The sequence below is a fragment of the Lagopus muta genome, chromosome 4 (assembly GCF_023343835.1).
Source record: "Lagopus muta isolate bLagMut1 chromosome 4, bLagMut1 primary, whole genome shotgun sequence".
NCBI classification, from domain to species: domain Eukaryota; kingdom Metazoa; phylum Chordata; class Aves; order Galliformes; family Phasianidae; genus Lagopus; species Lagopus muta.
This window is the reverse complement of record NC_064436.1, coordinates 15,279,728-15,307,231: the sequence shown is the minus strand read 5'-3', so window position 1 is coordinate 15,307,231 and position 27,504 is coordinate 15,279,728. Positions and strand designations below refer to the sequence as shown.

General features: G+C 38.1%; 2 long non-coding RNA genes across 4 annotated transcripts in view; one reads left to right on the top strand and one right to left on the bottom strand.

The window, feature by feature from the left end:
• The first annotated feature begins 38 nt into the window (after positions 1-38).
• LOC125692387 (uncharacterized) lies at positions 39-21,688 on the top strand. Its single transcript, XR_007376633.1, has 3 exons — positions 39-213; positions 15,618-15,744; positions 20,305-21,688. It is a non-coding gene; the product is annotated as an uncharacterized LOC125692387 (long non-coding RNA).
• The window catches only part of LOC125692386 (uncharacterized), a 78,185-nt gene continuing 62,932 nt past the window's right edge, over positions 12,252-27,504 (bottom strand). The window contains exons 6-7 of one of the 3 annotated variants that reach the window (XR_007376632.1): positions 14,645-14,724; positions 12,252-14,133 (exon numbers count right to left, since the gene is read on the bottom strand). This is a non-coding gene — a long non-coding RNA (uncharacterized LOC125692386). Of the gene's footprint in view, positions 14,725-27,504 lie in introns of all 3 variants that reach the window. The other 2 variants (XR_007376631.1, XR_007376630.1) reach the window with 2 other exon arrangements.

Here is a 27,504-nt window from a genome sequence, read left to right as displayed (position 1 = left end):
GCTGAGTCACGGCCTGAACCTCTGATTGATCACCTGAGGCGAGCCATGAGTCAGCCAGAGGAGCACAGGTGAAGGCAATTCACCTGTGCTGCCAGAAGGGGTGGAGCCTGGCTGCCCCCCTCCTAGACCTATTTAAGAGCTGACTACCAGAGGGGAAGGATCTCTTCTGGAGATTGCTTCTGCTGGTGTTTTGTGGTTGTGCCCAGGATAGGGGTAAGCCTTTTATTTATTCTCTTTTGTTATCATAGTCTACTTTGCCTTGTTTACTCTCTTGTTTATTTTGTGATTATAACAGCCTAATATGTTTTTCATTATACAGATACCTAAGCTTTAATATCTCAACTTCTATAAAACACATTGTTCTTAAAAACTTGTGTTATAAAGTTGCTGTGTAGTCTACAGATAGAGGAAAATCAGGTCATGTGTTTTCAACAGCACAAAAAAGAAACAAAAAACCAACAAGAAAACACTCAAAGAAAGAATTCATAGAATTATAGAATGGTTTGGTCTGGAAGGGACCTTTAAGACCATCTAGTTCCAACCCCCTGCTGCAGACAAGGACACCTCCTACTGACCAGATTGCTCACAGCCCCATCCCGCCTGGCTTTGAATGCTTCCAGCAAGGGGCATCCACAACCTCACTGGGCAATCTGTTCCAGTGTCTCCCCACCCCACAGTGAAGAACTTCTTCCTGATATCTAGTCTAAATCTAACCTCTTCCAGTTTAAACTAAAACTATTTCTCCTCATCCTGTTACTCCCCACCCTCTAAAAAAGAAGTCTCTCCCCAGCTTTCCTGAAGTACCCCTTCAGGTACTGGAAGGCCCCTAAGCAATCTTAGCCCGTCCTCATAGGGGATGTGCTTCAGCCCTCTGATCATCTTTGTGGCCCTTCTCTGGATCCACTATAACAGTTTGATTTCCTTCTTGTGCTGGGGGCTCCTGAACTGGATGCAGTACTCCAGGTAGAGACTCACAAAAGCAGAGTAGAGGGGCAGGATCACCTCCCTTGACCTGCTTGTCACACTTCTGTTGATGCAGCTCAGGGTACTGTTGGCCTTCTGGGCTGTATTTCCAGATCATGCTGAATCTTTCATCAACCAACACCCCTAAATCCTTCTCAGGGCTGCTCTCCAGTCATTCTCCACTCAACCTGTATCTGTGCTTGGAATTGCCCTGACCCAGGTGCAGGACCTTGTACTTGGCCTTGTTGAACTTCATGAGGTTGACATGGACCACCTCTGAGGCCTGTCCGGGTCCTTCTGGATGGCATCAGTTCCTTCTCTTATGTCAGCTGCACCATTCAGCTTGGTGTCATCTACAAAGTTGCTGAGAGTGCACTTGATCCCACTGTCCATGTCACCTACAAAGATGTCAAAAAACACTGGTCCCAGCACCAATCCTTTTAAGTTCTGTTAAATCTCAGGTTGTAGAATGCCGTATGCCTCTGAATTAACTGCTGATATTTCATCTGAATTTCCCCTGTCTGGGCAGCAACTCTGAAGTTAAAGGAAAAACCACCCATACCACAGGACTCTGATCGGGTGAGACTTAGCGAAATATTCTGGTCTTATTCTTAGTCAGAATTGCATAGCCAAACACAGGGAATGCCAAGAGCATTCTAAGATTTCTGCAGCAAAATGGAATGGCTTCCTTTTTACAAGTAAAATGTGATAAGCTCCACAAGTAACTGCTGAGGCATTTAGAGGTTGTCAATCCTGCAGAGAAAGCACCACCAGGTTGTTTATCACTTGATTTACAGAGATGCAGAACAAGGTATGTCTTACTACTGAATCTACAAACACAGTTCTGTCACTTTGTTGTTTTTGATTACATATATTACACAAATTAAACCAAAAGATGCAGTGAGTACTCCAGGAACAATGAACAGCTATATCACCAACAGTTTGCTTCTTTTCCATTCAAGCATGTCTGCTCAAGCTTCTTTTTCTGTTAGTGACAAAGAGAATTATAACAGGATGAAAGCTGTGATCTCAGAGGAAATCCAGACAGACTTCTATTACACTGAGATTAGGGAGGTAACTTGAAAAACTTCATGAACGTGTACCTGAGAGAAAAGCAGCCCAAACAGAACAGCCTAATTCTGCTTTTCATTGACATAGAACCACAGACTTTTTGACATCAGCTCTATATCAGCTTTTTTGATATCAGCTTGATAGATAAGGAGAAAGCACAGGTAGATTTGCAAATTTATTCTCAGCCTTCATATATGGAATCTTCTAGAAAATAATGATTTATAAAATCTAACCTTTGAACGGTTATGTTTTAACATATTAGATCAATACCAGCAACTAATATTTACTAATTTGCTCTTTTAAAGTAAAATTTTATGGAATTTAAAAAATTTTAAGTTTGATGCAATTGCCAACTTGTAGCAAGGAAATTTTTGGATAAAGCTGTTCTACTAATGTATTTTCCTTCTCTCTTGTGCAAAATAATACAAGATATCCGAGTGCTGATTTTTCAAGTGGTTAAAAAACAAGATGTTATTTTTGCTTAAAACAGTATGGTGTCCAGTGTTTTCAGTACTATATCCACAGGCACTGTTTGATACACATTTAGCTCCAAAGACATCCACTGGGTTATTCTCACAGATAAAATTAGACACAGGTCTTTGTCAGACTGGGTGTTTATATGCTTGAGGCAGTTAACAATTCCCTGTTTTTTTTTTTTTCTTTTTGAAGGAAAGCAGTGTACCAATGATTTCTATTTTAAAGTTAAGGAAATTGTTCTCTTTTTGTTACTATTCCTTAAGACATGTTCAGTTCTTATTTAATGCTACCCCTATTGTGTGCACATATATCTTCTCATTCTCACAAGCAAAAGAAAATACGTATGAAGTCATCTCCACAGTCATACGTAAAACACATAATCATTTTTTGTTCTTTAAAAACAAAATACAGGCATACATTGAGAATGCAGAATCACATTGTAGTAGATTTCTGACACTTGTTCTATTTGAATTTTGAAATACAATATTCACATTCATTTTTTTTTCTGTATTGTAACAGTAGAAAAAATTTGAGCATCGTCTTCCTCTCTTACCCAAAACAAACAAACAGCATACCTTCTGTACATACATAAAGGGCTATTCAAAAGCTATTTTGTTGTCTACGATAAACCACAAAGTGTCCCTTAGAGTATGTGCAGAATGTATGTTCCAGTTTGGCATGTCCTTATTTCCTGACATCTTTCCTTATTTCATCTGTGTAAGAAATGCTGACTGCTGCATTTCACATGGAGACACAGCCTTATTCTTTACTGCTTTAGGTGCCAGACTTGGAAATGAATAATTATTCTGTTCCAGTATTACAGTGGCAGTTCAGAAAGGAAAAGACAAGAAATACAAAAGTAGAATGTTAATGCCTCTGTCTTTTTTTTGTCCCAATTATGCAACATAATTATTAAAATCTGCTTTGTATATGCCATGAAATGTTATATTTGCCCCATGATACAAGGTCAAAAGTGCTTCTTTCCATACTCATTGGTGCCAGCCTTCATAGTTTGAATCAAAGACCAAATGAATTGAACAGCTTGGATCCCATGTGAAAGGAAAAGGGAATGGATGTTAGTGGCCAGAACATTTCAACTCGTTCAGTCCATGTCCCCCAGAATCTTTTAGTATTTTTACTTTCATGTCTAAATCTGTGTCATGATTACACTAAACAGACCGTTCTTCAATTAATAGAAAGTTATTAGTTAAGCAGCATAAAACAGAAGATAAACTAAAAAATTCAACTGATATTACACACAGAAATAGAAAGTTCCAACTACCTAAAGAAAATACTTCAAAGTATACCAGCTATACAAATTTGCCAGGAAAAGGCACTAGCTTGAACCCAAAATCTGATGAGCCATCCCTTCCTACAATACCTAGCTAAAGCACAGCAGCATTTCACTACCATGTTTGTAATCTACACGGTTAAAGTATACAGCGCTTGTCAAAGCGTCTTTGTACTAGAAATGATAGGCTAGACCTGGCTGCCAAGACACTAATGAAGCTTTCTACTTAAGGTTAAATTACTCCGCTTCAGATGATGTACAGTAACTTCATCAAAATTCTCTTCTATTAATTGAGGAGAGTCTGTCTTATGCATTTAAACGAATGAAAAGACACATCCTCTTTCTTCTTTTCCTGTTCCTCTTGGATATGCCTTTATGTTGTTTCCATTACTATCTGTATCCATTACTATCTATTCTATATCTATAGCAGCTGGGAATAAGCTGGAATAAGACAGGAATCACTTGGACTCTACTGGTCCAGCAGAAGCATCACATTGGTGATCCCCTGGTTACTAGATGCAGCATTGTTAGTTGATCAAGAGCACTCTCTTGCTGAAGGATATATTTTTTTTTTTTTGCCAAGGAGGCTTGCTGTGTTTTGGAGTGTGAGTATCCTGTGACTGAATGAGATTTGGACTTCACCAGCCAGCTCCGTTTATAAACACAGTGCAGTCTGAAACAGCTGTCCAGACATTCATCAAGCTGTTGGGATTCAGCCCTCCATATTTGGTCTTCATGACTTTAGGCTTGCTTGGTTTGGACAGGCTTAAGTATTATCTCTTTCTTTGGCATCCTTGATACATTTCCAGAATGCTGTCTCTCTCTGTCACTATTTCATGAGACTTCCTGGTCCAATTGCTGTTCTGAATCAATGACTACTAAGCCTGTGACTCAGGACACTCTGATCTTCAGCTCATTTCTTCTGTGGCACACGACTACTGAAGCAAAATGATCTTTAACCCTGTGTGCAGCTTAATACCCATACATTTACATTTTAAGGAAGCACAAGCACTTCATAGCTTTAGCTTTAAAAAAGTCTTGTACACTAAATACACCTAGGTCACAACCATCTGACTCTCTAAATAGTGTATCCTCCAAGACTAAACCTTAAGTTCTCTAGCATGCAGATCTCCCTGTTTTACACAGAGCTTCTCTGGAACAGGAGGCCCACCAAATACTAGCTTTTCCTCAATTTTCAGTTACCACACAGACATTCTCCATTAAAAGTCTTTCCATATGTATCTAGCAGAAGTTGTATAAGCCTAGATTCCATTTTGTAGTATTTTACAGGTAAGTGTAGAAGTTTCTTCTCTGCCAGGTAACCTTACACTTGCTCACTTGGCAGAATAGATTTTCTTTTCTTGTCATCGCTTCAACCATGTTAAAGAGTTTGCTAATTCAAGTGTTATTGCGTTATAATAGGCCAAGCACCTCATGCATAGCAGTCAATGCAGGGGCTGCTGCAGCTCTTCTTCCACTCCCAGGAATTATTTCTGTAGGGAAAGCCATACACTGATCTCAGGTAACAGGCTATAAAGGAACAAACTCTCAAACAAGACCTCTGGAACATGTCAGAATAACCCAAAAGTGGCTTCACTCTTTGCATCATTAAAGCTGAGGTTTCTCTGGGTGCATTTTCTCATTATTGTGCACTTTACAATCATTGGAAGAGAATTCAGAGAGTAAATGGATTTTACTAATTTATCAGCAAAGAGGCATTTCCAAGCCTTAAGCCTCAGTAAATGCTGAGTATTATACGTAAGAAATACTTCCACCATAAAGGCAATCTGCAGAATCTGCAGAGAGAAAGAAGCATATTATTTGTTTAATTTCATTGACTTCAGTAAGAAGCATTCAGAAAAATGATGTTGACAGTTCTTCAAAGGCACCCTTGCCATTGATGGAGTGGTGGCAGTTATGCTATCTATATTTGAGTAGTTTAGAAGAAAAGCTACTATATAAAAACAAATAGCAAATGCTTTGAAACAAGATAGCTTTTCTCTGGGATTCTGTAATGCCAGCTAGTAAAATTCAGTCTGCAAGTTCAGGTCCATGAAAGTTGCTGTCACTGAGGAATTGCTCATCCTGTACTTCAGAGGTGTGTTCCCTCATATAGCTTGAGCCTCTCACATTTATTTTAGTGATCAAAATATCTACTAGTCTTTTAACCTCTGGAAAAAGTAGCTGTGAAAGAACGGAGTTCTATTTCACTCCTGCCAACATCAATAGAATTCCCCATTAGACTTCTGTCATACATATCTGTTAACAAAAGAAATTAAACAGGTAATGATAAGCATGAGCTTTAAAAACTAAGATACCAAACTGCTATGCTGAATACTTGTATTTTGCAGTGTGGTGTATTACTGACAATAAAGTCTCAACTGAATTTGTAGGCTGTCATTTATTAAAAAACTGTTCTGTTGAAAACAGTACCAAAATGCTAAATGCTAAATATTTAAACCTATTTATAGGATTCACACCTTAATTTAAATAATCTTCCAGAGTTTGATGAGAGTACAGCACAATTTTGGCTATACTTTTGTTAGCAAGCAGAAGAATCAAAAGAAACAAGGAAAGTCTTAAAAAAAACCAGATGTTTGCTAGGAGTAAAAACCCATGCTAAACTACAGGTATTTCTGGAAGGAAAGGAAAATACTTTAAACTAGATCCTGCTGGCCTTTTGCAGCTAGAAGGCTTTAAGTATGCTCCTGTATCACGCCTTTACTTTTTGTTTATTCTAAAAGGAACTCAGCTTTTGTTCTGACTGACAATTCAACACCAACATAATCTAAAGTGAGGCAGAGAAGGAAAGATTCACATCAACAAGGCATTCCCTCTCTGAACACATTAACATATATGAACCCTGTGATGATCAGTGGAAATTGTCGAGGAAGAAATCAATTAATACAAAGGAAAAGGATAGAGAAGACACGTGTTTCCCATAAGGGTTCTGTTCTTAAATGCTTTCCATGATTTAATAATCTATTTCAGGTATGTTACAGAGCCATTTAACTCTGGAATAATCATTTTAAAAGGGCAAACAGGTTGCAGCCCAGATATCAGCACTGAAGTATGTTAAGGAAACTTTAACAGAGCTGTGGTAGAAAAAGATAAAATAGAAGAAAAAGTTGCACTGCTCAGACACTTTCTCTTTCAATGAAAATCTTTTATCTGTAGTAATATGAACACAGATGTTTTCAAGTAAAGAAATAAAACACAGACGCAGGAGATGAGGTGAACTTCATGCCAGTATATGAGTCTAGATTGTCTCAAGAAGTATAAGAATCAGTTTCTGCTCTTTGTTTCACGTATGCACCATCACTAAAGCACCAAGAGATTCTTTAAGTTGCAATTTCATTCACTGTTATGTCTGGGAACATACCCTGTGAGTCTGAATGTTCAGCATTCATCTCTATGAAAAACAACGTATGTAATAAATCAGTTTAATTGTAAAAGAATTCTGACATACCTAACCATTGCCATCTCTTCCCTTTAAAGCAAATCTAAAACTTCCTATCTGGGGCCCAGCAGTTCAGATTTCTGTGATCTGAGGCAGAGTTCTGCAAAGCACAGAGGTGTCACTCCGCTCAACTTTACAGGATAACAGAGACCTGCTATTACTCTGCATTCACAGTCAATTGAGCAAAATCTTGTACTGCAGGGATTGTTTGTTGATATCTGGTGATTTATATTTATACAGAGAATAAAAATAAAGTCTTGTTATTTCCTTATTTCCAGGAATTCTGAGTACTTAAATATCCCTCAAATTAATTTGGTTTTCTTAGAAGCCTATTGTTTTTATAACAGGCAAGTTTCCCCTACTCATCTCCCCAGATAGCTGAGGTTCAGCCTGTAGAGATGTTCTTCCTTCTTTCAGGCTTTATAGAGCCATTTTTACTTAGATTTTTTTCTACATTATTTGGTCCTCTGACATACCCATGGTTTTCTTTCTGATGGCTGACAACCCAGACACCCATGTCAGCTCTTTCAGGTGAGTTTTCCCTTTGATTTCTCAGTTCCACACATAAACCTCCAAAACCATCAAGGTGAGACAGCCTAAGAAACTATAGTGCCACATGGAAAAGTAGTGGTATTTACTGGCATTGTTTATCTTAGTATTTTGTCAGCTATAGCTTTTTGGTTTAAAATTCGCTTATGTGACTAAAGGAAAACTGATAGCCAGCAAACATATTGCTTGCTCATGTCATCTTAACACGGATCAGTGTTGCAACCAGCGTATCAGCACGCACGGACTCACTGGCAACTCCTGAAGAGGCAGGTTTTCAAAGTTCATCTCTTGCTTGCTGGAGAGAGCTAGAATCTCCAGACTAATGCTTCTTGCTGCTTGTAAATGTCACCATGGTATCTCATTACCACAACTAGTTTAAAAAAGTCTGACATTTAAAAGATACCAACTTAGAAATTGCCTGCCAACTACACGCTACCACTGGTAAAGCATGGACTTGCAAAGAAAAACTACTATCTATCAATTCAGACAACCTTCCTTCAGCACTTCAGGTTTTCCCAAGGGCTTTCTCCATGCCAATACTGACTCTGTCCCATTCTAGTTGCCCTATGAACATTAACAAGATTACAGCCTTAGGGAGCATGGTTCATGGCCAATACTGAATCAGGTAAGGGGGGTGGCTATTAACAAGCCATATAACAGGTCATAGCAGTGCCTGCCAAACCAACCCATGGAATGAAAACTGTTTCCCACCTTTAAGCAACATATACCGATATAAATGATATATCCCAACATCTAAGCAGTTGCTTCATTAAGAAAACTGTTCTGAAGTGTCACAAAGGCTTTTATTAAAAAAGTGGAGTACTAGTAACAAGTTATAACAGACCTCTTTAATTGCATTTAGCTGTAGAAACAGGGTGATGCATTTCATAACAAAAGCAGGTTAAAGACTAAAGGGAACAAAGGACTGAGGACAAGCACCTTCACTTTCAGGTTATGTTACATTGGGAAGTAACAGCCAAAGCGAGCTACCAACATATCTGTGAAGGTGATGCTGAAACTCCTTACATCTCCATTGTATTTTTTATTTTATTTATTTATATTTTTTTTGAGAGAGGGGTGGGGGGCTATGGATTAATGCCTGGCTTGTGGACAAAACATCCTCACAAAACATACTGTTTAAAAACATTCTGAAGGTAAGTTATCCTTCAGGGTTTCATGTCCTAAACTACAGGTCTCCAAGAAATACTGCACTGTCTTCTCATTTCTCACAAGTATTTCAGCACTCACATTAGCATTACACGTGAATGACTCAATGTGCAAAAAGTCTATTCATAACATTACCTAGCACAGTTTTGGCACATGCTGTCCAAAATCACCTTCCTGCTCTGTGCTGGAACAACATGGTCTTCAAGAAAGCATGGGAAAGAAGTGCTGGGGAAGAGACTCAGGGCTGCAGCTGCAGGGAAACACTGCAAGAGTATTTTAAGTGAAACAATACCCATGTTCCTACGCCTGTTTTTTCTCTAAGAAAACAAGACACAGTGTCTTCTGGGGAGTTCTCACTGCCATAATTGCTTCTTCCTTCATCCACTGACAGCATCCTGACTGTCTGAGGTCAGGCTGGTTGAGGTGATTGTCCTCCAGATATTGAACATCCCACAACAAATTTTTGCATTTGTAGTGATGCAGTTGAAGTCCATCACCAGATTAGACCCATGTTCTCTTCATTCTGGTACAACATTTCAGGTACTCACATTCCAGAAAACATGTGCTAGGAGTGAAGTCTGACAGTCTCTGCCTGTTACTAATTAGTAGCAGTGGAAAAACTGGCAGTCATGGTCTGCAAAGCTACAATGCCTTATAACATTGAGATATTGATGAAAACATCAAAAATATTTGATCCCCACAGATTCCCAAACTGGAAGAGGAACAGTCAGTGAGGTACACACCACCATGTATGGCTCAGTCAGCTGTGAAGGCATTTATTGCAAGGGCTGTCACTGTTGTCAAATGCAGGCCCTGACATGCCATCAAAACCAGTTCAGGAGAGTTAAGTACAGTACATTAGGGTTTTTAATTATTATTAATAACGAAGGATACATATCAGGCACTGTGTGTAGACTGGACAACTCACGGCCTATGCTACAAGTATTTTAGACATAACTGGAGACTATTCCATCTTTTGGAAAAGAATATATATCTTCAGCTCCATTACAAAAACAAATTAGACAGTAAGTCACTGCAAGACCTAATGACTGTGAAGCCTAACCTACATCTTCAGTTCTGTGGTGTTAAACCAGGAAAGGTCATGTGCAACGTCTGACCTACGTAGTCACACCACACACATCTACATGAGTGCTCTAAAGATTTTCAAGGACACAGAGTTCTATACAAAGAGCAAAGAGGGGGCATCCCAAAAGAATTTCCCTGCCCAGCATAAATCTTTCCATAGCCACATCATTGGCCACAGTTCTTGTGCAAGGCTCAGCTGAAAAAGCCTTGAACTGAAAAGCAGTCCTGATCTTCTCATGGATTTAGGAGCCTCTGCAAAATGCAAAAAGTGAGCTGCAATTCAGCAGCTAATTATAATACACAAAAATTCCTTTTCTGAATAGAACTGAAAACCTCATAAATTTCAGTGTACTTGAGATACTTTAACTGCATCCAAGGTCATTTCCACCTGATGTTGGTCTCACAGGGAATTTATTTAACTAATGTTCATTAGGTTGGAGTCACTCCTACTTTGTATCTCCTTAAATCATTGTCAACTCATAGTCAACTAGTAGTAGCTGGTTAGCCTGGAAGCCTAGTATCATCATCACATTAAGATCTAATATAATTCAGATAGTCAAAACAGATCAGGCAATTTTGTTTTTTTAATTCTTTAATTTTTATTTTTTGTCTAGGATATAAGCATGCATTCGCTCAAATACGGTAAGTTACTTACTGTAACTACCATAACATTCAAACCAATATTTTCAAAGTTTTGTTGAAAGTCAAAGAAAAAGAGAACAAAGTTATAATATCCTTTTCCAATAGGTAATTTTAAATACATCTTCTCTGCTGTTCTAAGCAAGTCCCAGGAATTCTGTGAGAAGACTGAAGAATCAATGAAACAAAGCTCTTGGTCCTTCTGGACTCTCCTTCTGCTAATCTACTCTTAACTTAGGATCAATACATTTCTCTGCAAATACACTACTTCCAGCACTGCCTGGAACTTTTCTATTATTAGTGTACATGCCCATTCACTTGCATCATGTTCCTAATCTGTTTGCCTTTCTTGTTGAATAACTTCCCTTTAAAAGAAAGATTTGGATTCGCAATTTATAAATATGAAGACTCCATCTGGCAGAACACAGTTCATATTTTGCCATAAAATATTTAACTTCTATTCAGCTCCCTCTACAAAAATGCTTTGTTTACCACATTGGAAAACATATGATACTGTAAGAGATGATATATACATACACACTTAGGCAAGCCTGTATCATTTACAGATATCATCAGCGTGGGTTTTCTTCCTATGATGAGTATACTTTAAGAGCTCTAATCAAAGAGAAGGTTTAGTTTATCTTGCAGTCTCACAAACTTTTGGTGTGAAGCACCACGTGTTTTGTAGCTCTTTCTTTAACAATGGTCTTCATCACTGAGTCTTAAAATTTAAAAAGAGACAGGAAAGAGTGAAAAAAAATCTACACAGCACTTCTAGTTTTTGAAATCCTACCTGTTTAGTATTAGAGTTAGTTCAAATACTGTGGAGCCATCTGGAACACTGCAGCTGTCTTAACTGCCAGAATTGGGTTTCTTTTGTTTATTCACTAGTAGAAACAGTTTCTAGTCTACAGAGGGTCTTTAGTCTTATCACAGAACAAACCAGATAGTCAGCCATGAAGAGATGAGTACAATGAGCCCCATCCTTAAATACCTCATAGAAACAGCTTGCTTCCCTTGAGATTTCAGAGTAGGCAGTTTATCTACCGCAGGTGGACAAAGCCTCAAATTGTTACTGCTGGTGCTGGGATCGCAATTGTTTTTTCTCTTTCTTTTATTTTTCTGCACAGGCAAAGCCCAGTACTTGGGAATGTGTAATTTCTAATACATTTTCTGAATAAAGTAGACTCCATACAGAAAGAATATATATATGTGTTTCAACATAAAAATGTGTGATATAACCAACAACTTTTGTCTTAGCTCTCAAGAAGCCACTAAAACTGTATGCTAATGCTACACATGATGTAAATATCTACGTGTTATGGGTGTGGTGCCTTTGTTACTCAAATTGAAATCGAAAGAATAAAACACACAGCTCATAAACTTAATACTTCTTCTATTTTTAGAGTAGAAGGACAGAAGAAATCTCCCCTAAAGATAGCATCTACTCACAAAAAAAAACAAAAAAAAAACAAACCCAACAAAAACCCACCACAATCAGTACCCTTAGCCATCTACAAATTAAGCTGCTTTTTTTTTTTTTCTTTTTTTTCTTTTTTTTTTCTGTTTTTTTTTCCTCCTTAAAATACAAAGCAAGTTGAAATCTGTGTGACTGAGACAAGGCTATCCTGATCCGGTGTGTCCTTGTGCTCACAATGTAGCTAGCAGCTACCAGCATCCTCAAGGCCAGGTTTGAGCCAGAGCAAATCTGTCTCAGCACTAGGAAAGAAATCATGTCATTTAACACAGGTATATGTTCTTACCATTGTTTGTTTATACAGCAATAATATAAGATGTTCTTGCTGATCTATCTAAACTGTGAAGAGCAAATACATCTGCTTAGACATGGACTTGGTTGTCAAGATACTTTAGCATCTCCATCTCCCTCTTCTTTCTTGAGGCTATAGAAGCATTGCTTTTGCCTTACTTTCACCCTGTGATAAACTTCTGCTTGGAAGATAGAACAAAAAGGACTACAAAAAGCCCCAAATCAGAATATTTTTTTCCTTTTCCTCCCCTCCTGTCCAGTAACAACCATATGATAAATCAGTACAGTCATTTCATTTTCTTTTTAGTCCTCACAACTTGAAATAAAAAATAAGACAAAGTTAGTAGATCTAACAAACTCTAATGTTCTACTGAACTTTAAACTTCCATTTAGGACAGAAAAGAAGCAAGTCCAGTGGATTTCTGCTGAAAACCAGAAAGAAGTTATGGTTACAACCTCATCAGTGTTTTTCTCTGTCACTAGATTAGCAGAATCTATATCCTGCAGTTCTTTGTGATGGCTTCTCAATCCTGATGAACTACTGTATATTCAACTCAAAAGCCATCTACAAATCCAGAGAGCATCAGCATCCCCAAATCACATACTTGACCACTTCTTGGACATTACCTGGTCACGGCATTTTGAAAGCTTATTTTTACTTAATGAAATTATTAAAGCATCGTGGTAAATAGCTTTAAAGTATTTGAAGAAACCGTGTGTATACAAGAAACAACTCAACAAATAACTGCTTTATAGCAGACTGCCAGCAGCTGAGCACTCAGGATGAAATACCACTATGAGGAGGCAGATGTGCTCTTCGCTGTGGCTCCTCACTTTGCAGACTTGGTCTCCCCATCCCCTACAAACAAGTTATAGTTTATCAACTATAGGACACAATAACAAGCCCATTTATTTCCTCTAGCTTTGAGAGGATTGGAAAGACCTGAAAAGAGAAAGCATAAAATTGGCTCCATTCTCAGTTACAACGTTAGATGCGTACATTAATAATAGTAAAACCAAGGGAGAAGAGTCTCCAGAGAATTCTATGTTACACACTGTTCTGACACACAATTCCCAACATATGTCAGAAATGAAGCCAGTTACTTAATTTCTAAACATTTAGTAGTAAAGAAATAAATCCATGTAAGTGCCTAAATAAAGATTATCTTATTCTCAGAGGTGCACAGCACATTTAAAAACAAAAAATAATAACAAGCACATTAGCCCAGCTATCACCCACATAGAACATACATACATACATGATAGTGCGTGTGAATAAGCACACTATTTTGGATTTGACCAGATAGGAAGATAAAACGGTATCAGTAGTTACACTAATTCAGTATATATGCTCAATTTAAGAGAATCAGAGGTCAGTGTTTGCCTGCGTTGTTTTCCAGTTCTCCACTCTTTTTAAGAGTGGCAACCTGACAGTTTCATTATTTAAGTTGCATTAGACATCTTTTTATGTACTAGGTGCTGAACATGGATGAAATTGACCATAAGAGGGAAGAAGGAAGGTGAAGCAAGACATACTTTTGAAAACCGTTTCTCTATATCTGTCTGAATGTGAGAAATTTTGAATGAAGTATCCAGGCAGTGAAAACTTCAGCTGATGTTCTGGCTCTACGTAGACAGAACCGTAAAAATTTTGGTGGGAATCTAAAACAGAACGGAAAGAGTTTGTAACTGTACCATTATTGAAAATGTGCGTAAGAGGCAGGCAGTGACAAAACAGCAACTTCAGCAGTTTACAATGGAAGGGGGTGAAGCTAAGTAAAGGCAAAGCATCAGGCAATCTGACATACAACTTGGAATCACAAGCACATTAACATATGAGATCACTGTATCACAATGAATTTAAAAAATGCAACAAAGTAAGAATTCAAAAGCAACTGCACTGACAAGAGAACCCAAGGAAAGTGAAAGTGCAAGAAAGAAAGCTATGTGATTAACAGCAAAATAAATTTTACTTTTGAAATCAAAGATTTTGAGAAACTAAATTGTATATATTAATTTTGTTTTTCCTGTGTCCTTGGGGCTCATTATTTTGAATAGGCTTATTAGCTGGCACATAGTTGAGAAAATCATGCACATGTTATACTCCAGAGAAAGAACAGAATGAGAGGTAATTGCTGCAAACTTTCATCATGGATGAAGGTACAATAAAAACCTTCCCTCAAGGAGGCACATCAATGAGCATCAGGATAAAAGGTGTGGTAGTAAGATTGCAGAGAAAAACTCTTGTTCTGTCTGGAAAAAAAAGAAAAAAAGAAAAGGAAAAAAGAAAAAAGAAAAAAAAATGGTGAGAACAATTTGCAAATTCTTGCAGATAAATCAGGAAATAAAAATCTCATTTAACAAAACCATTTCTCCAGTGGCTGTCTGCTGATTATGACTTCTGCTGAAATTCGTCACAGCTATAATAACAGTATCAAAATTGGTCTTCAGGAGATGATGGCTGAACTTATTGAGCAACCAAAAGCAAAGGACTTTTCACTGAGGGCAGATAAATTTCATTTCTCTAAACTGCATATTTTATAATCTGCTTATACAGCAGCTCATCCATACAGCTGTCCCTTCATTTTAAATCCACCTGCTGTTTTAGCTGCCTATGTTGATAGCCAGTGTCTGCAATGAAGTGCTGAATTGGATCTTCAGTATAAACAAGGGTAAAAATTACACAAGCTTGCACTATTCTGAAATTAAAGGTATAGAAAGCTGTTTGCCTTTCTACTTGGCTAAACGCTCTTCATGCTCTTTCAGAAACCATGGGACAGGAACAGATAGAGGCAAATTATTTCTAGTGGATTCATGATGCAGCGCACTGTGTAATGTAACTTAAACTGTGTTTTATGCATGATGTTGCCAGACTCATCTCAGTCTGGCAAACATCTCCATGTTAGAAGGCACCACTGGCATCCAGCTGGGCACAAAGGTCAAGCTGAGAACAATCCCATTGTAGATCTATTGTTTTCCTTTGAACTGTGCCTTGTCTGTCAAATTAGTCACTTATAGAAATGAAACAGTTACTTGGTTAAATGACTGTTTCCCCTGGCTATTAGATGAAATGTATTACATCTCCAGGCATGTGATCAAATGATTGAGAGTTTGACCTAAATTTACTTACTCTGCTAAATAACCAGGGGAACAAAAGGAATTACGCCTCACTGCCTACTGTCAGCTACAAAGAATATCCATGAGTCTGTATCTGCAGATGAAACATACTTCTGTAGTTTTCTGCACCGGATTGTTGGAGCCATTGCAGTTCAGGTAACAAAAGATTTTAGAGAGTGGTTGTTTGTTTCTTTCCCCATCCTTGAAGCTTTATCTCAACTGTTTCTGCACTTTGGGGACCCTAAAATGATATGCTTTAGAGGTGCCTTGACATCTGCATAGCTAAGCTCATGTGGAATTTCCACTTATGTCAGATGCACTTTGAATCCTTGCAAAAAAAATATTAACTAAAACAAAAAGTCCTAAAAGCAGAAATCTGAAAACAGCAGAAGTACAAACAGATCACAGTCTCACACATTTGATAAGCCAGACTAAAAACACAGGCACTTTTTTAGAAACAAGCTTCCCTTGGGGGAGGGGTATTCTGAAAATTTCATAGATTGCCTTGATTTCTCGAGCACCTGCTAGAAGCTATTAATATGCAGCCATATGAAAACAAGTTGAGGTCTTTTTATCATGATGTCATTTACAAGAAAGGTGGCAAAATAATACATTCAGTTAACAAAGCTAGATACTTCCACTTGAAATTCAAATATTTTGGACAAGCTCCCTTTCATTCTTTTCTAAATGTATTTTCATGTTCTATTAACAATGTTTTTTCCATTCATCATACCCCTGAATGTACGTGGCTCATGGCCATTTGGAGAAGCAGCAGGGAAATGACAAATAGGGCGAAGGGAGTGATCTGTACCAACAGAACAGTACTTATGTGCAAAGCAAAAACATACATGTGAATCTACTCAGTCTCCTTCAGCTCAAAGTAACCTGCAGTTTTACAGAGAAAAAGGACCATGAAAGAAACACGACAGTGTGTCACAAACCTAGCTGTGAGAGTTCTGAGAAGTCCAAGGACTAATGTGATTAGGAATGGCCTCCATCAAAAGCAGCACCTGGTTCTAGTCCATGAGTTCAAAAGGTCCGGGTCACTGTAATAGAAGCAGTGGAAGCTGCTGTGGACAAAGCCTGACAAAAGAAGATATGGCCACAAGGCTAAAGGCTTTGCCAGGTGACAGTACCAGCAGAACAGGAAAAAAACAGAGTGAGAAAAGAGACTGCTTACAATCACAAAATTCACACTAACACACTTAGATAGCCATGTACGCAAATACAATGCTTGTTAGCACAAATCACTATGCTTGCAGAAGTCATTTTGTATACTAAGTTTTCCCAAGTGTAGCTTTGCTGTTTAAAATTTGGTATGGTACAACTTCAGTTTACTGGTTGCATCCAGTGTTGAAGGTGTTTTAACTTCACAGAAATATAAAAACAAGATTTACACAAATTCCTCCCTTTCCATATCAAACATCAAGCCTCTCTCAGCTCCACTTTTCTCTCAACCACTCTCATCATGCCCAATCTAAAAGCAAAATTTATTCTTGACTACTCATTTAACTGCTTTTCTATCACAGAAAAAAAAAAAAAATGCTATCCAGAGCTTGGAATCAGCTCTTAATGGTCTGTGGGATATTTACTTTTATTTTTTTTAGATTTTATTCTTTGCTTCTACATGAAAATACCCTTTTACAAATATAATGTATCTCCCCCAAAAGATGTAAGAAAGTATTGAGGAAGGGATAAATTTATTTCTAATCCCTGGCACAGCCCAGCTTTGTTTCACAAAAAAAGATCAAGCAACAGAGGATTCAACAAAAGGAAGGGTGAGAGGAAGAGACACATCCTGATACACTGACAGTATGTTGAGAAACTTCTTTCAGCATCAGAACACTTCCTTCTTTTTGCAATTCATTTAAAGCTCTTGCTCAAGGCTTTTGAACAAGTGGGCCATTGGCAGTCCCTCAGGGATTAATTTTCAAAAGAATTATAGGTCCCCAAAAGCACTGCTCACAGATAAACATTTATTTCTATGAACCAAACCAGGCGTTCCACATCCCCCACACATACTTCTGCATTCAGGAGAAGATGAGCATTGGATTCAAGGTTTTAAAAGTATTTAAATGTATCTCTGGTGGCTCAAAAATGTCTTAATCAAATCTTTTGCTTTCTAGAGAGCAACATGATGAACTGAACATTTATTTTATGTTTCAGGTTATTAAACCTGGCTAAGAATTTCTTGCAGCTGGCACAGTTAGGTTCTCTCCTCCTGCCCCAAGCCACACATCTTCCCCTCTATCCCATAATGCAAATCTATGTTCCTCATATACCAATAAAGAAATGCAGTCAGAGACAAAGGTGTTGCTTGCACAGTGACAAACTTTGGGTTACACAAAAGACCTCCTTATAAGCTATGCCGAGTGGTAATACAAGCAAAGCCAGCAGACAGAATGAGTAGCCGTCTAGTTCTCACTGCCTGTGCTATACTCCTACCTTCAGCAAAAAGGGCAGCAAAAACAGCAGCATAAACCTATCATCAGTAGCCACAGTACTGTCACATCAACAACTCTCCCATGTCAGCTACAATCTTTAGCTGAGCTGTTTGCCTCTTTAGAGAGAACCTTCCTTGGCTGTCAGGAAACAAAACATGTACATCAATACTTCCTAAGCATATATAAGCACTCCAGGACACAAATAAACAGAACAGCCTTATTCTCTGGGAAATCATGTTGTTTCTTAAAAAGGAGGCAAAAGGCACCTCTTTGGGTAGTATATGAACTAGAATAGTAGAACTTACACGTAGATCTGTCATGGAGAATAAGCCACTGTCACTCATTTCCTTTCCATACACCAGAACTGGAAAACAGATTAGCTTTACCACATGCTTGATACAGAACTGTGTTTCCAAAATATACAGCCAAAGTCCTTGAATCAAACAACTGGCTAAAGCCCTAGAAACCCATAGATAATCACTTTAGGGACAAAGCACAAAAAAAGATCTCTTCCTTCATATCTCATCATTCTTTGTGTCCCTAACAAGTACCACAACCACAGTAGCCCATCTGCTCATTAGACTAGAGCACATTTAAAAGCATCTGAAGGGTGGTAAACCCCCCCCCCAAAAAAACACAAAGAAACCTAAACCAACAAACAAGCAAAAAAAAAATTACAATCTAAACCCAGCATATAGATTGCTCTACTTTGCCTGTGCAAAGCACAGCAGAGTAGGAAGCTAATGAACTTCTTCCTCAAAAGCAGCTCATCTGCACAGAAGGCAAAAGTATGCAAGAACTAGTCAAGTCAGTCGATATTGCTTCTCATGGGCATTGCAGTTCATGGCAACTCCAACAAACTAAGACAGTGCTCAGATGTACACATATGCCAAGCAAAACATTCCACTCCTGCCTGAAGGAAGGGCAACAAAAGAAGATGATGGCTGTAAGGAAGCACTCTGTATTAGGGTATAAGCAGACTCTTCAGTGAGTAGATCCACTTCAAAGAGCTTAGCTAGACCAGTCCTGGTAGCTGGCTGATTTATTTCAGATATCCCAGCAGCAGAAGCTAATGTAATACAAAAGAGTAGAAGTAAACCAGAAAAGGTAGTTATTTTGGACCTTGTAAGAGAAATATTAACTTTATACTGTGGGAATCAGAATGAGGCTAAAGAAGATGCAACAGGATGGAGGCAAATGAAGCTGTATTAAAGCTAAACTTCCACAATTAAAAATACCTCTTCACATCCACTGCTGGTAAAACACTTATTTTGACTATGAAACAAACATCGTGAGGTATTTTTCAACTTTCTCTCTGCTCACTGAAAAGTCTCAGTGTACTAGACAAAAATGTATGAAATGGTTCCATTGGAACCAAGTTTTGCTTAAAAACAATTGTAGTTAAAAATCCACTCCGCTCGACATATGGAAGAAATAGTTGACACATGCCTGAAAAACAACTGCATGAGGAAAGAAAGTCTTTCTCAACTCCAAAGTAGCCTTCCAATCAAGATGAGTCACTATAAGTCGTCACAACAAACCTCACCTAATTAAACTGCCTCTTGAAGGCACTTACTACCTAAGAAAAGCTGGAAAGTTTGCTTTTAGGGTTGAAAGGAATGAATGCTCTCTGTATGTCACATACTACCAGTAAGCTACAACAGACATATCATACAAATCATACGTGTGGACAAAAATATCAAACCAGTTCATTCATAGCTCTTTATCACCAAGAAATATGCTTGGGAAAGGTGAAGACTGAGGTCTATTTATTATGGTATCTAATCCTGATAATGCTAGCTCTTGAAGAAAAAGCATTGAAAGTAGTGGGTTTTGGTAGCAATGAAAAGCCCTTAACAAATACTGAGAAGCACTGGCTTTACCAGAGTCCTGATCAGACAGTTTTAAAAGGTATTTATGAGACTGGACAGGATATGTAAACTGTACTTAAAGACATGTGTATGATCTATGTGCGTTTGTGTATAAGGCCATTATAAGCAAAGATTCTCTATCTCTGTGTCTGGATTCTTCCTTTGGATGGTTTACTCTTTTCCCTCACAGGCTGTGTCAATAAGAATTATATGTATGCAAACACCATACAGTATAGTCTGCTGGGTTACTTAACTCATCCAGCATCTTGATTAGACCTCTGTGTTTGCTTTGCCTCTGAAATGGAAAAATACACAAATAGGAGTAGGTGAGACAGTTTGAAAACAGATTACTGAAAGTGTTATACAGCTTCATAAGTCCATGAAAGTCATTTGTTTTCCAGGTCAAACCAAGGAGTTCCTGTTAACTGCAATGAAGTTTATGGACCAAGTTACGCTGACCGTTCAAGGCATACAAGCCCTTCTAGTATTACTCAGCTAAAAACTCACAAAATGTTTTTCTGTTGGGTCTTGTTGTTCTGTTATTACATGGGCTGATCTTTCTTGGATTATTTTATTCAGAACCATATTTATGTTTGAAGATTCATCTACATTCCATATCTTGCTGGGAATAAAATAGAAAAGCAACTTCACCACATGCAAACTCTTTCTCTGCTCCTTAAACAAAACAAAACAACTGGAGTAGGAAAATTTCCTTAATAAAAACGTTAACCTAGCCAAATTCTCTGGATTTCAACTCAGCTCCAGTACTCAGAAAAAGAAAGTGACTCTTTGACCCAAAAAGACAGATTCTTTATTAGTATAAAGCTCAAAGTTCCAAATTCATCTAACACAAATCACTGCTTCAAAACGTGGAAAGAAATTTGGTATATGTCAGCAGCACAGCATCCCTTCCAACAAATGAAGGGAGAACAAAGGGAAAGAGGATTGTGAGTAAGGTTCTGAACTATCATTTTTTGCTTATAGTCAGTTTTCAGAAGTAGAGACATTAGCATTGACTGACATAATCAACACCTAGTCAGGTTTTTCTACTGAAAGATAAATTAGGCTGCTTTGATATAGTCTTCCCACACAAAACTGCATATTTCCTCTTTGCATGATGGAGGAATTGGAATTGGCTAACATTAGGCACTTAAATGACAATGAACTTCAGCAATGTTAAGAATGCCGCCTTTCAGCTATTCATATTATTGAGATTGAAGGGTTGTGTTTTTCATGTGACATAATTGTTCCTGTTCCAGATACTTTGTAATTTAAAAAAAAAAAAAAGGTTTTCTATTTTCTCTTCCTTGTTCTTAAAAGACTCACTGAAGCAAAATTTCAGTGTAAGATTAATGCCACTCTGAAACAGATAAGTTTCTAACAAACAGAAAAAATTGAGTGTTAATTAACAGCATGAATTGAACTAATGTTCCTCCTGCAGAGGTTTTTCTTCTGAGCTTTCAGACTGAAAGTGGAAATGGGCTCCACAGTGAGGTGGTTGAGCCACCTTCCCTGGATGTGTTCAAAAACTGTTTGTACGTGGTGCTCAGGGACATGATTTAGTGAAGAGTTGTTTGTTAGGGTAGTGTGGATAGGCTGTGGGTGGACTCGATGATCTTTAAGGTCTTTTCCTTACCAAACCGAGCAATTCTATGATTCTATGATTATTTTCTTGGATATACAACAGCTGCTCCAAAAGTAATGCCTCCTATATAGAGAGATTTTTAATGTTAGTCTATGACATCAGAAGTACCTGTTGGTGATATGGCAGTAAAAATTGAACCTTTCTGCCAATATTCTTTTATATGTTGTTTCCATGTGACGAATGGCAGCAGAGGGGCAGTCTGATAAAATGGTATCTGACATGGAAGTGCACATGAAGCAAAGATGTGTACCACAACAAACACAAAGAGCACAATAATGCTATTTGAGAGGGCAAGTTGTTAGCTACAAAATACTATTTTTCAGTCACCATCATTAGCTATGCATTTTTCCTAGTAAGGAACAGGAGACTGCATGCTGCACTGATAAAAACCTGCACCAGTGGAGGTGACCCACTGTCACACCAGTGCTGAAACGCACGACCCACTCCTCACTGTGCTCACATCCTCTGTTTGGTTTCCACTAGCATTCAGCAAACATCAATGAATGTGAATGAGTGAAATTTTTTCTGCACAGAGGAATACAATGATGCAACTTTGCTCCATACACACAGTTCCATATCAGACGCCATTCTGTCAGACTGCCTCTCTTCTGCCATCTGTCACACGACAACAGAACATAATGGAATATTGGTGGGAAGGCTCAGCTTCTACTGCCATACCTCACTTCTGATGTTGTGAGCCAATATAATAAAATAGGAGGCATTACTTTCAGAGCAGCCCCTGTACATCATAAGAATTCTGCTTTTTTTCATTTCCTTATGTAAGATTCTATTAAAACCAAATTATTTCAATATTGATTGCTTTATAGCATTTTATGCTGAGGCTTACCTACTCTTACAGGTTTTTCATTTCTGTGTATTTCGGAGAAAGTTTATCTTAAAGCTAGGGCATGAATTAAAGCTGCCCTATCAGATTTTACAAGAAGGGAACATTAATCTACTGCATACCCTAAGTGTAGCTGCAGGCAATCAGCAAAGTTCATAGGCATAATTTATCAAAATTTGTCAAAAGAGCACAAACACTGATCACATTTTAAGGTCAGCTGGCCACTTTTTAACTTGAACGTGCTCAGTTTTGCAACCCTCTCTGTGCTAGGAGATGCAGCAAACAATATCAACGTTTTTGATATTGTGGAGATACAAAGAAGCAGTTATCTCAATAAGTAATCTGAATGACGTTCCTTAAGGATTTCTCGTGTCTAATTAAAAATAATTTATCATAAGGAACAAAAAGATTAAGAAAATTGTCATCCAATAATGGCTGTGCAGCTGTGCCTACTATCCAGAAGTGACTCTACAGTCTTTGGGAAACATAGGGAAAGAAGAAATGTAAGCAGACCTGCCACAGGCCCAGATTCCATTCCTGCCTCAACTTCTTTTAAATGAAGAACTCACAGAAGCTTATACCTTACTGCCATGACAAATAGATATAATGGTATGTATTTTCACAGAGGATCTCTCATTGCTCATTCCCTTTTGTTTTGTCTTCACACACTCTCAAAAATTGGAGATTATAACCTTCTCCCAAGATCTACCAATGACCACTATCAGAACACACAGATCTGACTCACCCCAACTGTCCCATGTTACAGAGCATTACATACTCTTTGAATCTCGTATTTTTTCCTCTATTAATTTGACTTTTAAAGGCAGCCAAACAAATAACATATGTTCTTCTCCAGATGAACACCTGAAATTCACATTGCATGCACATTTCATGAACCCTGCGTTTACAAAGTTTCAGTCTGAAAAAGATGCAAAATGTTTTCGTTAAAGGACAACAAAACCAAACATAAACAACAGATATATAGGAGCTACTTATTTTGCATCCTTCAGTCTCACATAGAGGTCGCGCCAGATTGGAACCAAAACACTAGCCTGGATTATCACGACACTTTGCAGTGATCTTGCAAAGCATTGAAGCACACTATTGCAGGATAGAACATCCTGTTCCAAAACACAACTCAAACATCTACTTTTTTTCTGCTAATACCAAGCCTTCCTTCCCATGGTAGGTGCCTTTTGAAGTTACATTTGTCCTTATCTTTGTTTTTTAGTCAAGGCTTTCCTCACAGTTTCAGAAGTGGAAACAAATTTGCAAATATTTATACAACATAGATTTGGTTCAAGTGGCATCATTCTGATTGCCCAGTGCTTCAAATGCTGTTCTTCATGTCTTTTGTATTTTTTCACCTCACTTCTCAACTTGCAAGTTTCTAAGTTTAGGTCCTGATAATTTAAGATTACTGTGTCAAATAAGAAGTGGTTCAGAATGTTTTCCTCCTCTCCTCCTATAAAGAAAATAAAGAAATCCGTATCTTGAACAGATTTCCAACACTGAGCTCTATATATTTGTGTTAGCAGAACTTCAGTGCAGAAATGCAATCTGGTACAGCACTGTGTATTTTAGTTACACAATGATAAGTTTTTCATTAAATAAGTCCAATTATCATACACATGCCTACTAGTTGGGATTTTTCTCTAAATTTTTTTTAAGGGGAGGAATATCTTGTGGTATTCCAACAGAAGCATACAGAGACATACTGTGAAATTCCAAATAACTTCTGCACCCCTTGGCAATTTCAGTCCAATCAAACTTGTCCGTTATCAGACACTGGGGAGGCCACAGGTAAAAGGCACACTATGAATAATTCCATCACAAGAGAAGCTTCAGATGGAGTTCACACCTCATCAGATGGCAGGGGACTTAACCACAGTAATGCCTATTGCTACCATACAGTCTTCTTGCTGCTAACAGAATTGTTTCTGTGCACCAGAGGAGCGATGAGAAAAACAACAGACCAAGATCCCTTCAACCAAGTTTTCTTTTCTCCTGGTTGTATTCACTTCTGGCCTTTCACCAAAGGATCTCTTGTCAAAGGTGGTTCACAGTACAACTTTCTGTAGGAATCTCTCTCTCTCTCTCTCTCTCACTGCACAAAGTCTAAAGAGAAAGGTAACCCCTGAAATGAAGTGGCAAAGGTGAGATAATATGAACATCATGATTCACATGCAGAAATAGTTTATCCAAACTGAATCTCAGAATATAATCAAGGGCACAGTCAAGCTGTATCAACACAAATATCCAGATGTGAAAATTTAGTCAGTGGCCCTATTCCGAGCTTAAAAAAAATTACAGATGCAAAGTGAAAGAAGAAGATTTTAAAAAGAAAAGCTAGGAGTTGAACTTCCTAAAGAATCTAGAGTCACAATGACTATGTCTGTTTTTCTCTTGAGCAACAACATCTCAGCTTCAAGGAAGACTCCAGAACAAAAAGACTACAGCTTTTCCTGCAACTACAGTTAGACTTCAGCCTGCCACTGTTAGAACTACATGTTATGAGTAAAATACGTATCAGCTGCGTTGAAGCAATAGTTTGACATCAGCTTGTTTGAATTTCTGCCAGCCTCTTTACACTTGGATACATAATGAAACTTAAAAATCAAACCAAAGGTGGGTACCATGCAGCAGATTTTCATGCGCATCCTTCTTTGCAGGAATGCTATTTTGTCTGAATAGACTTTGATTTTAGTAATTACTTCCTTACCACTTAAAAGCAGGAAAAGACACAAAAAGACTTCACTATTTGACAGAATCCAAAGAGCATTTAAAGTATTTACCCACTTTCAGTGATTCCAAAAGTAAAGCTGTGCTGTCCCAAAGTGATGATTTCACCTCTTACACAGTAAGACATGCTGTGCCATACGAATGGCCACACTCAGACAGACTTCCTCTGACAATAGCAGCAGCAGACAGGCAGATAAGGAGCACAAGAGCAGCACGAAGCGCATCCCTGAGCCACAGACGGTGGCCTTGCATTCAGAAGGCCCTGCTTGTCATTTGTCTCACCACTTCTGAGTCCACGTATAACTATAGGCATTACTATAACAGCATGGCAGTGAGTTTCCCAGAACTACCTTCTTTCTTGCACATTTCCACCCTACCAGCCAATAACATCATTTGAACCTCTCTCAGTCCTTGTGTTGTAAGAAACTGTAGTTCCTCCTTCTTTAGCCACATTTCCTCAGCCACCCAGGATTTTATAATCTGTCACATCCTCCTCAGAGTCAAGTTTTTCCCAGCCTCAAGGAGGCTAGGTTAATTGGCTGTTTTTTCCATTGAAGTCATTCCACATATCTGAGTATCCCTGTCACTTTTCACTACACCTGTTGTAATGTGAAACGAGGAAGTGAAAACTGGAAGTGCACTGAGTCTCAGATAGGGATACACAGAGAGTTTTAAATGGAGATGATCCTTCTATCTCTGGTGCTTGGCCAAGACCAGAAACTTGGAATCGCAGACTGCAACTGGCCAATTCTAAATGAATGAGCACAAAGACAGGAATTCAGCATATTGGAGCAGCATTTAGCAAGCGCTAATTAACACAGTTAAAATTTTTTAAGCAGCAGTCTGAGCTAAGTAAAACAAATATATTTCACGCACACTCTTTTTGCCATCTTTTCTCCTAGCTTCCATTCTCTCAGAAAGCTGTCTTAAAAGGCTCCCTCTCTGAATTATGCCCTGTTTTAGTTCCTCTTCCCTCCCCCAGACTGCAACACACAGAAAAAACTTCTGCAATTCCTATTCCCCAGCTCTTAAGTGCCTGGCTTCTGGCCCAACGGTTTTATAGCAAGGAAAATCCCCACTTAACTCTTTTCTTAGCCTCTACCTTCCTGACTTCTTCCTCCTGGAATGCTTCCCTTTCCATCCTGAAATCCTCTCAGAAATGAAAAATAACATGAAAGAAGGGAAGAAAGAGGAAAAAAAAAGACATATATATATAGTTCAAGATATGAGGCAATGATTTATATGACCCCACACATCAACAATAACTAAAAATTTTTCAAGCTCTATCATATGGACACATTTTTATGAGGACAAATCCTTCCAGTCATGTTGAAAAATAGGAATTGTGCTTGGAGTAAGCAAACAAGGTCAATACATTCCTAGATTCACAATTCAGGGCCAGAAAACTATGTCCCCAGTTGGGAGTAAACAACTTCTTAACCAAGTATTAGTGGCTATAAAAGTGCTTCTTGGTTCGCATTCCTAATGTACTCATTTTATACTAAAAAAAAAAAAAAAAAAAAAAAAAAAAAAAAAGTCAAAATTTCCAGTCAATATTCAGTAGCTCAAAGGGAGAAGACATCACCACAAAACTAAAGTTTCAGACGTATTCTGAAGATGACTTCTAGAACAGTGGCTGTAAAATATTGCAAAAATATCACTGTTATAACTTTGCCACTTTAGAAACAGGCTTACAAAAAGGCTTCTGAAATATTCATTCTATTTTATTAGAATGGAAGCTGTTGAGTTATCTCTATTTTCCTCCTTCAGTTTTTAATTTCATCCTGCACTGCTCAGTAAGACACATGTGTACACTGAAAAGATATGCATGTTTCCAAGTTCTGCTTCAGCCAAGAAGCCAAGAGACATCACAGTTCACCATACTGGAATTTTCTAAAATAAATCTGTAAAACATGCAGTAGGATACACATGCTTAGGTCATACACATGAATAAAATAAAAAAAAGGAATGCTATCAATTTAGAAAACAAAAGCAGTTTTTGCTAAGGCAGAAATAATTCAGTGCTTTCAGGCAGAAGAATTTTACCTATACAATGCCCATAATGACTTTGAGCTTCCCAGAGATATTATCCATGGGATTTTGAGTTGAATGAGTCAATTTTAAAATCACAATCTTCTTAAATACTAATGATTTGGCTGCACCAAAAAAATGCATCAAACTCCTCTCAGTGCCTGTTACTTTGATCCATGTTTCTCTGGACTAATTGTGATTATAAGGAATGGTTTCTTACAGAGCTGAGTCAAAGAAGCAGACACTGTTACCTCCAGACCACGGAGCACAGAGCAGAGCACAGTGCAGTAACCACAGACATATGCAGATACCATCTTCACTGGGGGCTACATGTGTTTG